Raw genomic sequence first — 11,477 nt, 5'->3', positions numbered from 1 at the left:
TCTGGGACATGGGCACACACGAGGCACCTCAGTGGGACGTGGGCACCCAGCAGGAACCTCACAGGGACACGGGCGTCCTGGCAGCACGCTGTGCTGAGGAAACCTCTGGCAGGCTCTGTGCCATGCTGGTGGTTCCCGGAATGCTTCAGCCCTGCAGCTTGGAGTGTTCCTTGGGAAGGGGCAGAAGACCTTTCAGGGCCCCCTGGGAGTTCCTTGCTGGCGTTGGGTATTGGCTTTTCGTCGCCAGCCTTCTTGGCCAAGGCCACTGTGATTCCCTGCTGCCCACAACCTTGTTCCTCCCCGCACGGCTCATCTCGCTCGCCCACCTGTCTCTGAGGTCTCTTCCCATTTCTCCAAAGGCGAAATGCGATCCAAGTGATGCAGAAGAGCCAGAGGGTTTGCCCAGCCCTGCAGAGCAGGCAGGTCATGTCCACCTGGGCGAAGGTGGTGCCAGAGCTGGCAGAGACGGTCATTGGCCGTGCAGTCATGCTGCTTTTTGGGCGGTTGCTTCGGGCTCTCTGGAGGGGTTCCCACCCTGACCCTGACCCAGTGCTGGGGGCTGCGGAGGCCAGTGCTGCCAGGCCAGTTCGTGGCCATGGTCTCCGCTTCAACTGGCAGTTGCTTCGGGCTTTCCACAATGACTCCCGTCCTGACTCTGACCCAGCGGTTGGGGCTGCAGGAGGCCAGTGCTGCCGGGCCAGTTCGTGCCCATGATCTCCTCTTCAACTGGCAGTTGCTTCGGGCTTTCCACAATGACTCCTATCCTGACTCTGACCCAGTGGTTGGGACTGCAGGAGGCCAGAGCTGCCAGGCCAGTTCGTGCCCATGGTCTCCTCTTCAACTGGCAGTTGCTTTCGGGCTTTCCACAATGACTCCCGTCCGGACTCTGACCCAGTCGTTGGGGGCTGCGGAGGCCAGTGCTGCCGGGCCAGTTCGTGCCCATGATCTCCTCTTCAACTGGCAGTTGCTTCGGGCTTTCCACAATGACTCCCGTCCTGACTCTGACCCATCGGTTGGGGCTGCGGAGGCCAGTGCTGCCGGGCCAGTTCGTGCCCATGATCTCCTCTTCAACTGGCAGTTGCTTCGGGCTTTCCACAATGACTCCCGTCCTGACCCTGACCCAGCGGCTGGGGCTGCGGAGGCCAGTGCTGCTGGGCCAGTTCGTGCCCATGATCTCCTCTTCAACTGGCAGTTGCTTCGGGCTTTCCACAATGACTCCCGTCCTGACTCTGACCCAGCGGCTTGGGGCTGCGGAGGCCAGTGCTGCTGGGCCAGTTCGTGGCCCATGATCTCCTCTTCAACTGGCAGTTGCTTCGGGCTTTCCACAATGACTCCCAGTCCTGACTCTGACCCAGCGGCTGGGGCTGCGGAGGCCAGTGCTGCCAGGCCAGTTCGTGCCCATGATCTCCTCTTCAACTGGTAGTTGCTTCGGGCTTTCCACAATGACTCCCGTCCTGACTCTGACCCAGCGGTTGAGGGCTGCGGAGGCCAGTGCTGCTGGGCCAGTTCGTGCCCATGATCTCCTCTTCAACTGGCAGTTGCTTCGGGCTTTCCACAATGACTCCCGTCCTGACTCTGACCCAGCGGTTGGGGCTGCGGAGGCCAGTGCTGCTGGGCCAGTTCGTGCCCATGATCTCCTCTTCAACTGGCAGTTGCTTCGGGCTTTCCACAATGACTCCCGTCCTGACTCTGACCCAGCGGTTGGGGCTGCGGAGGCCAGTGCTGCTGGGCCAGTTCGTGCCCATGATCTCCTCTTCAACTGGCAGTTGCTTCGGGCTTTCCACAATGACTCCCGTCCTGACCCTGACCCAGTGCTGGGGGCTGCGGAGGCCAGTGCTGCCGGGCCAGTTCGTGCCCATGATCTCCTCTTCAACTGGCAGTTGCTTCGGGCTTTCCACAATGACTCCCGTCCTGACCCTGACCCAGTGCTGGGGGCTGCGGAGGCCAGTGCTGCTGGGCCATTCAGAGAATGGACTCTTGGTATCAAAGGGCATCTCTATTCTGTCTTCTGGATGGCCTTGTGTCGTGTGTGTGTTCCAGGATTGGTGGGTTTCTGTCCAGAGGGTGTCCCAGTAGCCATGGAGTTTTAAGGTGTCTTGGATCCAATAGGGGTTGCTGCCAATACGGATGTCACCGTTGCACAGAGGCACCATGCAGAGAAAGATGGTGCTTAAGAGAAGTGGGATATGCGTCATCGTAGTCTTTGTTGAGAGAAACAGCCTCAGTGAACGAGCTGGTGTGGGCCCTCACCCGAGCAGAGGTGAGGCAGTGACCAGCAGGACCAAGTGGCTGCACGGAGTGTGCTTGCAAGGGTTGTTGGTCTTAGCAGTCACGGGCTGATGTCACAGCAGGCTCTGTGATGTCACAAGGCTTTCTCCGCCCACGCTGCAGGTGATGAAGCCTGAGGCGGAGCTGGGGAGGAGCTGTGTAGGCAGCTTTTGAAGCCTGCTGCTGCCACTGCTCTGCCCAGCAGAGGACACGGAGCTCAGCCATGGACCAGGACTGAGCCCCGCGTGGTTTGGGCTGCGCCCTGACTGCATCAGCGAGAAGGACTGGTGCCCAGAGCTCCATCCCCACTGCATTCACCAGCTGGGCAGCCATGTTTCGTGTCAGCAGGAAAGGCTCCTGAGGACCAAATGGTGGCCCTTGTGAAGAGGAGTGGCAAAAATTCCCCCTTGGTGTGACAAAAGCCTTAACTGCAGAGAATGAGGATTGTGACTGGTCTGGAACTCTTCCCAGAGGGCAAGAGCCACCGTCAGCTCACTGGGACTTGGGGGTCCATCTTACAGCTCACAGAGCAATGGGCACCTTCTGTGGATGTCACTAGGACGTGGGCACCCCATTGGGATTGGGGCCCTCCTCCTGCAAGACGAGCACCCGTGGGCCCCCCCTCAGCCACGCATGGCCCTTCCCTGCCAGCCCAGCTCTCCCAGCTCTCCTGGAGCACATTTCATGCAGCTCGCATACAGCAGCCTGACTCACGTCACTGCCTTTCCTGTTGCCCCTGCCCTGGATCCCTTCGGTACCGAAACGAGTGGTGCTACAAGTACAGTAAACCTTATTGGTCTGAACAGTGTTAGAAAATTGGCATAGTAGGGTGCTACCAGTATTAATTTTATTGAATCTGCCAGATGGCTCTGCTGCGAGGATATGGTCTGGCTGTTCCCTTCAGAGACCACACAATCATAGAATGTCCTGAGTTCAAAGAGACCCGCAAGGATCACTGAGTCCACCTGCTCGTCCTGCCTTTGACTACCCCAACCTTCACAGCATGGGTCTGAGGTCATCGTCCAAATATTGTTTGGCTTGGCCAGGGCAGGCCAAGCAGCGTCAGGAGGCCAGTGCTGCCGGGCTAGTTTGTGCCCATGGTCTCCTCTTCAACTGGCAGTTCCTTCGGGCTTTCCACAATGACTCCCGTCCTGTCTCTGAGCCAGTCCTGGGGGCTGTGAAGGCAGTGCTGCTTGGCCTTTCAGCGAAGTGCCCGTCAGCATCCACGGGCAGCTCCTTTCAGTCTGCAGAGAGGATTTCTGCCTTTAGGGCGACCCAGCTGGCATCTCGTGGAGATATGGACATTTCCTGGGAAGCTCCTGACTGGCTCTCTGGAGAGATTGCCACCCTGACCCTGAGCCAGTGCTGGGGGCTGCAGAGGCCAGTGCTGCCGGGCCAGTTCGTGGCAACTGGTGGTTGGTTTGGGCTCTCCACAGTGACTCCCATTCTGACCCTGACCTGGCTTTGGGGCCTGCGGAGGCCAGTGCTACCGGGCCATTTGGAAAATGGGCTCTTGGCATCAAAGGGCGTCTCTTTTCTGGATGGCCTTGTGTCGTGCGTGTGATCCAGTGCCCTCGGGTTTGTGTCTGGAGCCTGTCCCAGTAGCCGTGGATTTTTATTGTGACTCGGACCCAGTTGCGGTGGCTGTAAAGACGGATGTCACTGTTGAGCAGAGACAGCGTGCAGTGAAAGATGGTGCTGAAGAGAAGTGGAGTGACCCTCATCGTAGTCTTTGTTGAGGGAAAAAGTCTCAGTGCACGAGCTGGTGTGGGCTGCCACCTGTGCAGAGGTCAGGCAGTGATCAGCACACCAAGTGACAAAGAAATGATCATCCTGACCCAGCTGTGGGGGCTGTGAAGGCAGTGCTGCTTGGCCATTCAATGAACCAGCCCTCAGCATCAACAGGCTGCTCCTTTTTGCCTTCAGAGAGGAATTCTGTGGCGTATTAACATGCACGGACTCAGCTTTCCTTTCAAGCTAAGACCAAGTTTATTGTTACAAGCTTGTATTACAAAGCCTTACAAAAACTGTCAACACCGGTCCCACAAGTTCTTCATAAAAATTTCCACAGCACGTTCTTCTCCTTCCAAGCTCCTCGTGACCACTGTTACGGTTTTCATGCCTTCTTGGTTTTGCCACTGATGCTGATTATTCTCAGGCCGGCGGCTCGCTTGGTATCAAATGCTCTGCACTAATGCTCCAGAGGCCCAACAACACTCGTGGCTATTTCTTGCTCACTGTCTCTTCTGACAGCTCCCCCTTTTTTGTTTTTGTGAACTACTAATATTTATCTTAACACACTATCAATCCAGCTTTGCAATAATTTGATTAAGCAAGGCACACAAATCAATATGCTACAAAAAAAAACCCAAAGTAAAATCATAAAACCTATCATGACTAATTTTATAATCCGAAGTCCAAATCCAACAAAAAGTCCTGCAAATGTATTCCGTTCATTCTATATTTACAACTTTTCTGTTAAATCTTCTAAGGTGTTAATACTTCTATGTATAATTTCTGGATGATCTGATAAATTAATCAAAAGACTAGATAAAGCTGCGATGTGGCATTTATTTGATGACGGTGAAACAAAGTGTGGTATAAAGTCAGAGAAACATTTGGAGTTAATAATGTAGATTTGCCTAATGCACATGGGCCTCCTGAAATATGAGAAGGAATACCTGCCCATGCTCTATCTCCTCAAATAAAATACAACTCTCTCAGTAATTGCAGGGAGATGTTGTTGGATTTGGATATAGAATCATAGACTCATAGAATCACTACGTTGGAAAAGACCCACTGGATCATCGAGTCCAACCATATATATTTGCAAACATGTAATTGCATCATATCAAATAATTTCTACACGCACTAAGTAAGGAATTAACATTTTGTATAAGCGTTACATTTTTGCCTATAATAATAAATATTTACTAAAATCTGCCTACTTTTATGACAGCTAATAAAGAACATCATCTATCAGCAAAGCTACTAAGCAGGTGCTAAATGGATTGGTTAGTGTTGCTACCGATAAACACAATGACTCTTGCCCTGCCGCATTGGCTAGGGTTACCCAGGTGGTTTTGGATTGTGCGGGCATCCATGGAATGATGGTTGCACAACACAAAATTCCCACAATTATTGCAGTGCAGATCGTACACATCTTGCTGGCATCCATTGTGGTCCACCATCTGTAGAGACACAGGCATACCCTCGCCCCCACGTTATTAACGGCCACGGACCTTCCCATTGTCTCATTTCTAAGTTACGTATCATCACTTTAGCTCTACTCACGTTATCATTTGATAAAATGTCGCTCTATCCCGGGAATATTGTCTTGGCGACGATTTAAAAAGTTTAAAACATACATAACTTTTAACAGTCTCTCTTGAGGGGCGTATCCCATGCTCCCCCTTTTTTGTTTTAACAACATATTTTTAACGTACCACGAGCTCATTCGACTATGGCTTGCCCTGTCGCTGAGTGAGGGATGCCTGTGACATGACCCCATTGCTAAAAAAAGGATTTTGTTATAAACATATCCCGGTCCATTGTCTGTTTTTTTACTGGGTTTGGCTCCCCCAAAATAGCAATTGCATATGATAAATGGGGTTTTTTTTACATCTTTTACTCGTTCTCCCGTGTGTGCGGAAGCAACAATGCAGGTAGAAAAGGTGTCAGTCGACACATGTACATATTTTAGACGTCCAGACTCGGGGATGTGTGTTACATCAGTTTGCCATATTACAAGTGGACCTAATCCACGGGAATTTACACCGTCAAAAGCAGTGTTTGGGATTAGCTGACAATCAGGGCACATTTGTACAATTTGTCGAGCTTGCTCGTGAGTTAACTGAAACATTTTCCTAAGGACCGTACTACCTTGGTGATAAAAATCATGCGACCTATGCGTTTGTTGTCAAGTAGCTGGAATGATGACAGGGGCTGCCAGAGCATCAGCTCGGCGATTGCCTTCACCCAAATATCCTGGTAAATTTGCAGGAGAACGTACATGCATTATCAAATAAGGTTCCTGTCGATTGTCAAACAGGTATTTCAATTCCTTTAAACAAGCATATAACCGTCTGTAAGACCGGTAAAACATTATTCTCTGTTGCTCCGTGAGTGTCATACTTTGCAGGTTAACGTCGGTCCTGATTTTTGCAGTTTCTGCGTGCATAGATGGAAGCACGGGCTGGTCAGTCGGGCCAAAGCCTCCTTCTCCCCGTATGCGATTTGCTGCATGGGGTACAACTGCTTGAAGACAAATCAGCTGAGCAATTCTAGTGCCCTTCGGTATAAAGCAAGGAGGCAGAGGCGCCCAAGCCATTACTTGTGTCGTTCCCGAAAACTCGGCATCAATCAATCCCGGTGAAACAAACACTCCTTGCTTTGTGACAGACGATCGTCCAATTAACAGTGCTCTAAGTCCATTTCCTAAGGGGCCCTTAACGGGCGCAGGGATGAGCCGAACCGCAGCGTGACGGGTCTCTGTTCTTTCAAGGCACTAAAACTCGCCGATCGTTGCAGCCCTTCCGCTGCTTCTCCAGCTCGGGCTACAGCCTCACTAGACTCGCCCTCGCCCGGGAAAGCGGGAGCCCCGCGCGCCGCCAGCGTCTCTCCTGGAGGCGCCGCCGATGCTCCGGGGCTGCTCCAGCCGCGCTGCGGGCGGGCCCGGCGGCTGCCCCACCTCAGCCGGGCGGCTTGGCGGCGGAGCACTCAGTCCGTTCTCTTTTACAGCTTTTCGAATCTCGCTTATTATCGCTTCATAAGCAATGGGTTCCCCTGCACGCATGGTAGGAAAAGCTTTCAGCGCTCCAACCTCCCCCCACAGCTGCGCTGCCCTCCTCCCCGGCGCCCATCTGCCTGAGGGACGGGGCGGAAGCAGTTCCACCTCTTACTCGGGGTCTGTCGGAGGCGGATCAAAGGGGTTGTCGGCCTCCCCTTCGCGGGGTGCAGAGGCGAGCGCCGCCCCTGTAGGGCTTGGGGGGTTAGTGCAGCTCTTGAACTCGGTGTCGAACCTCCGCTGTGGTCTTTGGAGCCGGCACGCGCCTTCAGCGCCTCAGAAACAGCCCGCCGGGGACCGAGCGACTTCGTAGCCGTTTGCTCGGCTCGATCCCATAGTCCAACTACGATCCCCTCCCAGCTTTCTTGCTCCAATGCTGAGCAAACGTCAAAAGAGAAAGATGGTGTTGAAGAGAAGCGAGATGAGCTTCATTATGGTTTCTCTCTCAGGAACGACTCTCATCGAGACCTGACCCAGCTGTGGGGGCTGTGAAGGCAGTGCTGCTTGGCCTCTCAGCGAAGTGCCCGTCGGCATCCACGGGCAGCTCCTTCCAGTCTGCAGAGAGGATTTCTGTCTTTAGGGTGACCCAGCTGGCATCTCACGGAGACATGGAAGCTCCCTGGGGCATGAGCACCCTGTCTGGATAGGAGCCCTCCTCCTGGAAGACGAGCACCCGTGGGGCCCCCCTCAGCCACGCATGGCCCTTCCCTGCCAGCCCAGCTCTCCCAGCTCTCCTGGAGCGCATTTCATGCAGCTCGCATACAGCAGCCTGGCTCACGCCCCTTCCTTTCCTGCTGCCTCTTCCTGGCATCCCCTTGGTACCCAAACGGCTGGAGCTCCTGGAACAATAAACTGTATTGAACTGAACAGGCCTAGAAGGTTTAGAAAGTGGCACTTGTTCCAGGTACTCACAGGCAAGCCCGGAGAATGTGGCCGGCCCTTTGCCACGGCTGCCACGCAGGAACAAGGACATTGTGGCGATAATGGCCTGCAGGCAGCAGGAAGGTCATAGTCACTGGAGGTGGCCTCAGCCCAGGAGCCCGCGCTGGCACAAGGCGTGTCCCGATGCTGCACCTGGCGGCCACCCTGAAGAGAATTCCCAATAAAGGAGGATGAAAATGCTACAGTTGGAATTGTTATCCAACTCCTGCCTGTAGTAGAGGTGTGTCACTTATAAAAAGGAAGGCTCTAGAAAATTAGACTGGATAAAATTTTCCTCAACAGAATATGCAATGACAATCAACATCAAAGTGCTTCAATTATTACCTCTGGATTTTTATTTCTTATTTTATTTTCTCGTGAAGAAGTGAAGAAATGAAGAGTCAACCGCTGAAATATTAGCAGTGCGTTATTGAAGACGTTAGACTTTCTTCTTATAATGTATGGTGCAAAAGAATAATGTCCAGTTTTCATTGTATCAACTATGAAGCGTTCCTCTGGAAAGACTTATTACTAATAGAGTCTGAAATGCACAGGATTTGATCAATCAAATGAAGAGGCAACATATTCGCCACTGTTGTGGGGGTCTGCTACAGACAGACCTCTTCGTGCTCCCATGCTTGCCCTCACACCAGTGGTGGAGGAGCTAAGGCCTGAGGAACCCAGTGTCTCGTGGGCAGCCCTGGCCATGACCTCCTTACAGGGACACGGGGAGCCACCTGCAGCCATCTCTCTGGGACATGGGCACACACGAGGCACCTCAGTGGGACGTGGGCACCCAGCAGGAACCTCACAGGGACACGGGCGTCCTGGCAGCACGCTGTGCTGAGGAAACCTCTGGCAGGCTCTGTGCCATGCTGGTGGTTCCCGGAATGCTTCAGCCCTGCAGCTTGGAGTGTTCCTTGGGAAGGGGCAGAAGACCTTTCAGGGCCCCCTGGGAGTTCCTTGCTGGCGTTGGGTATTGGCTTTTCGTCGCCAGCCTTCTTGGCCAAGGCCACTGTGATTCCCTGCTGCCCACAACCTTGTTCCTCCCCGCACGGCTCATCTCGCTCGCCCACCTGTCTCTGAGGTCTCTTCCCATTTCTCCAAAGGCGAAATGCGATCCAAGTGATGCAGAAGAGCCAGAGGGTTTGCCCAGCCCTGCAGAGCAGGCAGGTCATGTCCACCTGGGCGAGGTGGTGCCAGAGCTGGCAGAGATGGTCATTGGCCGTGCAGTCATGCTGCTTTTTGGGCGGTTGCTTCGGGCTCTCTGGAGGGGTTCCCACCCTGACCCTGACCCAGTGCTGGGGGCTGCGGAGGCCAGTGCTGCCAGGCCAGTTCGTGGCCATGGTCTCCGCTTCAACTGGCAGTTGCTTTGGGCTTTCCACAATGACTCCCGTCCTGACTCTGACCCAGCGGTTGGGGCTGCAGAGGCCAGTGCTGCCGGGCCAGTTCGTGCCCATGATCTCCTCTTCAACTGGCAGTTGCTTCGGGCTTTCCACAATGACTCCTATCCTGACTCTGACCCAGTGGTTGGGACTGCAGAGGCCAGTGCTGCCAGGCCAGTTCGTGCCCATGGTCTCCTCTTCAACTGGCAGTTGCTTCGGGCTTTCCACAATGACTCCCGTCCGGACTCTGACCCATCGGTTGGGGCTGCGGAGGCCAGTGCTGCCAGGCCAGTTCGTGCCCATGATCTCCTCTTCAACTGGCAGTTGCTTCGGGCTTTCCACAATGACTCCCGTCCTGACCCTGACCCAGTGCTGGGGGCTGCGGAGGCCAGTGCTGCCGGGCCAGTTCGTGCCCATGATCTCCTCTTCAACTGGCAGTTGCTTCGGGCTTTCCACAATGACTCCCGTCCTGACTCTGACCCAGCGGTTGGGGCTGCGGAGGCCAGTGCTGCCGGGCCAGTTCGTGCCCATGATCTCCTCTTCAACTGGCAGTTGCTTCGGGCTTTCCACAATGACTCCCATCCTGACTCTGACCCAGTGCTGAGGGCTGCGGGGGCCAGTGCTGCTGGGCCAGTTCGTGCCCATGATCTCCTCTTCAACTGGCAGTTGCTTCGGGCTTTCCACAATGACTCCCGTCCTGACTCTGACCCAGCGGTTGGGGCTGCGGAGGCCAGTGCTGCCGGGCCAGTTCGTGCCCATGATCTCCTCTTCAACTGGCAGTTGCTTCGGGCTTTCCACAATGACTCCCATCCTGACTCTGACCCAGTGCTGGGGGCTGCGGAGGCCAGTGCTGCTGGGCCAGTTCGTGCCCATGATCTCCTCTTCAACTGGCAGTTGCTTCGGGCTTTCCACAATGACTCCCGTCCTGACTCTGACCCAGCGGCTGGGGCTGCGGAGGCCAGTGCTGCTGGGCCAGTTCGTGGCCATGGTCTCCTCTTCAACTGGCAGTTGCTTCGGGCTTTCCACAATGACTCCCGTCCTGACTCTGACCAAGCGGTTGGGGCTGCGGAGGCCAGTGCTGCTGGGCCAGTTCGTGCCCATGATCTCCTCTTCAACTGGCAGTTGCTTTCGGGCTTTCCACAATGACTCCCGTCCTGACTCTGACCCAGCGGTTGGGGCTGCGGAGGCCAGTGCTGCTGGGCCAGTTCGTGCCCATGATCTCCTCTTCAACTGGCAGTTGCTTCGGGCTTTCCACAATGACTCCCGTCCTGACCCTAACCCAGTGCTGGGGGCTGCGGAGGCCAGTGCTGCCAGGCCAGTTCGTGCCCATGATCTCCTCTTCAACTGGCAGTTGCTTCGGGCTTTCCACAATGACTCCCGTCCTGACCCTGACCCAGTGCTGAGGGCTGCGGAGGCCAGTGCTGCTGGGCCATTCAGAGAATGGACTCTTGGTATCAAAGGGCATCTCTATTCTGTCTTCTGGATGGCCTTGTGTCGTGTGTGTGTTCCAGGATTGGTGGGTTTCTGTCCAGAGGGTGTCCCAGTAGCCATGGAGTTTTAAGGTGTCTTGGATCCAATAGGGGTTGCTGCCATTACGGATGTCACCGTTGCACAGAGGCACCATGCAGAGAAAGATGGTGCTTAAGAGAAGTGGGATATGCGTCATCGTAGTCTTTGTTGAGAGAAACAGCCTCAGTGAACGAGCTGGTGTGGGCCCTCACCCGAGCAGAGGTGAGGCAGTGACCAGCAGGACCAAGTGACTGCACGGAGTGTGCTTGCAAGGGTTGTTGGTCTTAGCAGTCACGGGCTGATGTCACAGCAGGCTCTGTGATGTCACAAGGCTTTCTCCGCCCACGCTGCAGGTGATGAAGCCTGAGGCGGAGCTGGGGAGGAGCTGTGTAGGCAGCTTTTGAAGCCTGCTGCTGCCACTGCTCTGCCCAGCAGAGGACACGGAGCTCAGCCATGGACCAGGACTGAGCCCCGCGTGGTTTGGGCTGTGCCCTGACTGCATCAGCGAGGAGGACTGGTGCCCAGAGCTCCATCCCCACTGCATTCACCAGCTGGGCAGCCATGTTTCGTGTCAGCAGGAAAGGCTCCTGAGGACCAAATGGTGGCCC

Source organism: Cuculus canorus, chromosome 8, assembly GCF_017976375.1.
Source record: "Cuculus canorus isolate bCucCan1 chromosome 8, bCucCan1.pri, whole genome shotgun sequence".
NCBI lineage: Eukaryota > Metazoa > Chordata > Aves > Cuculiformes > Cuculidae > Cuculus > Cuculus canorus.
The sequence above is the reverse complement of the archived record's forward strand: the minus strand, read 5'-3'. Positions refer to the sequence as shown.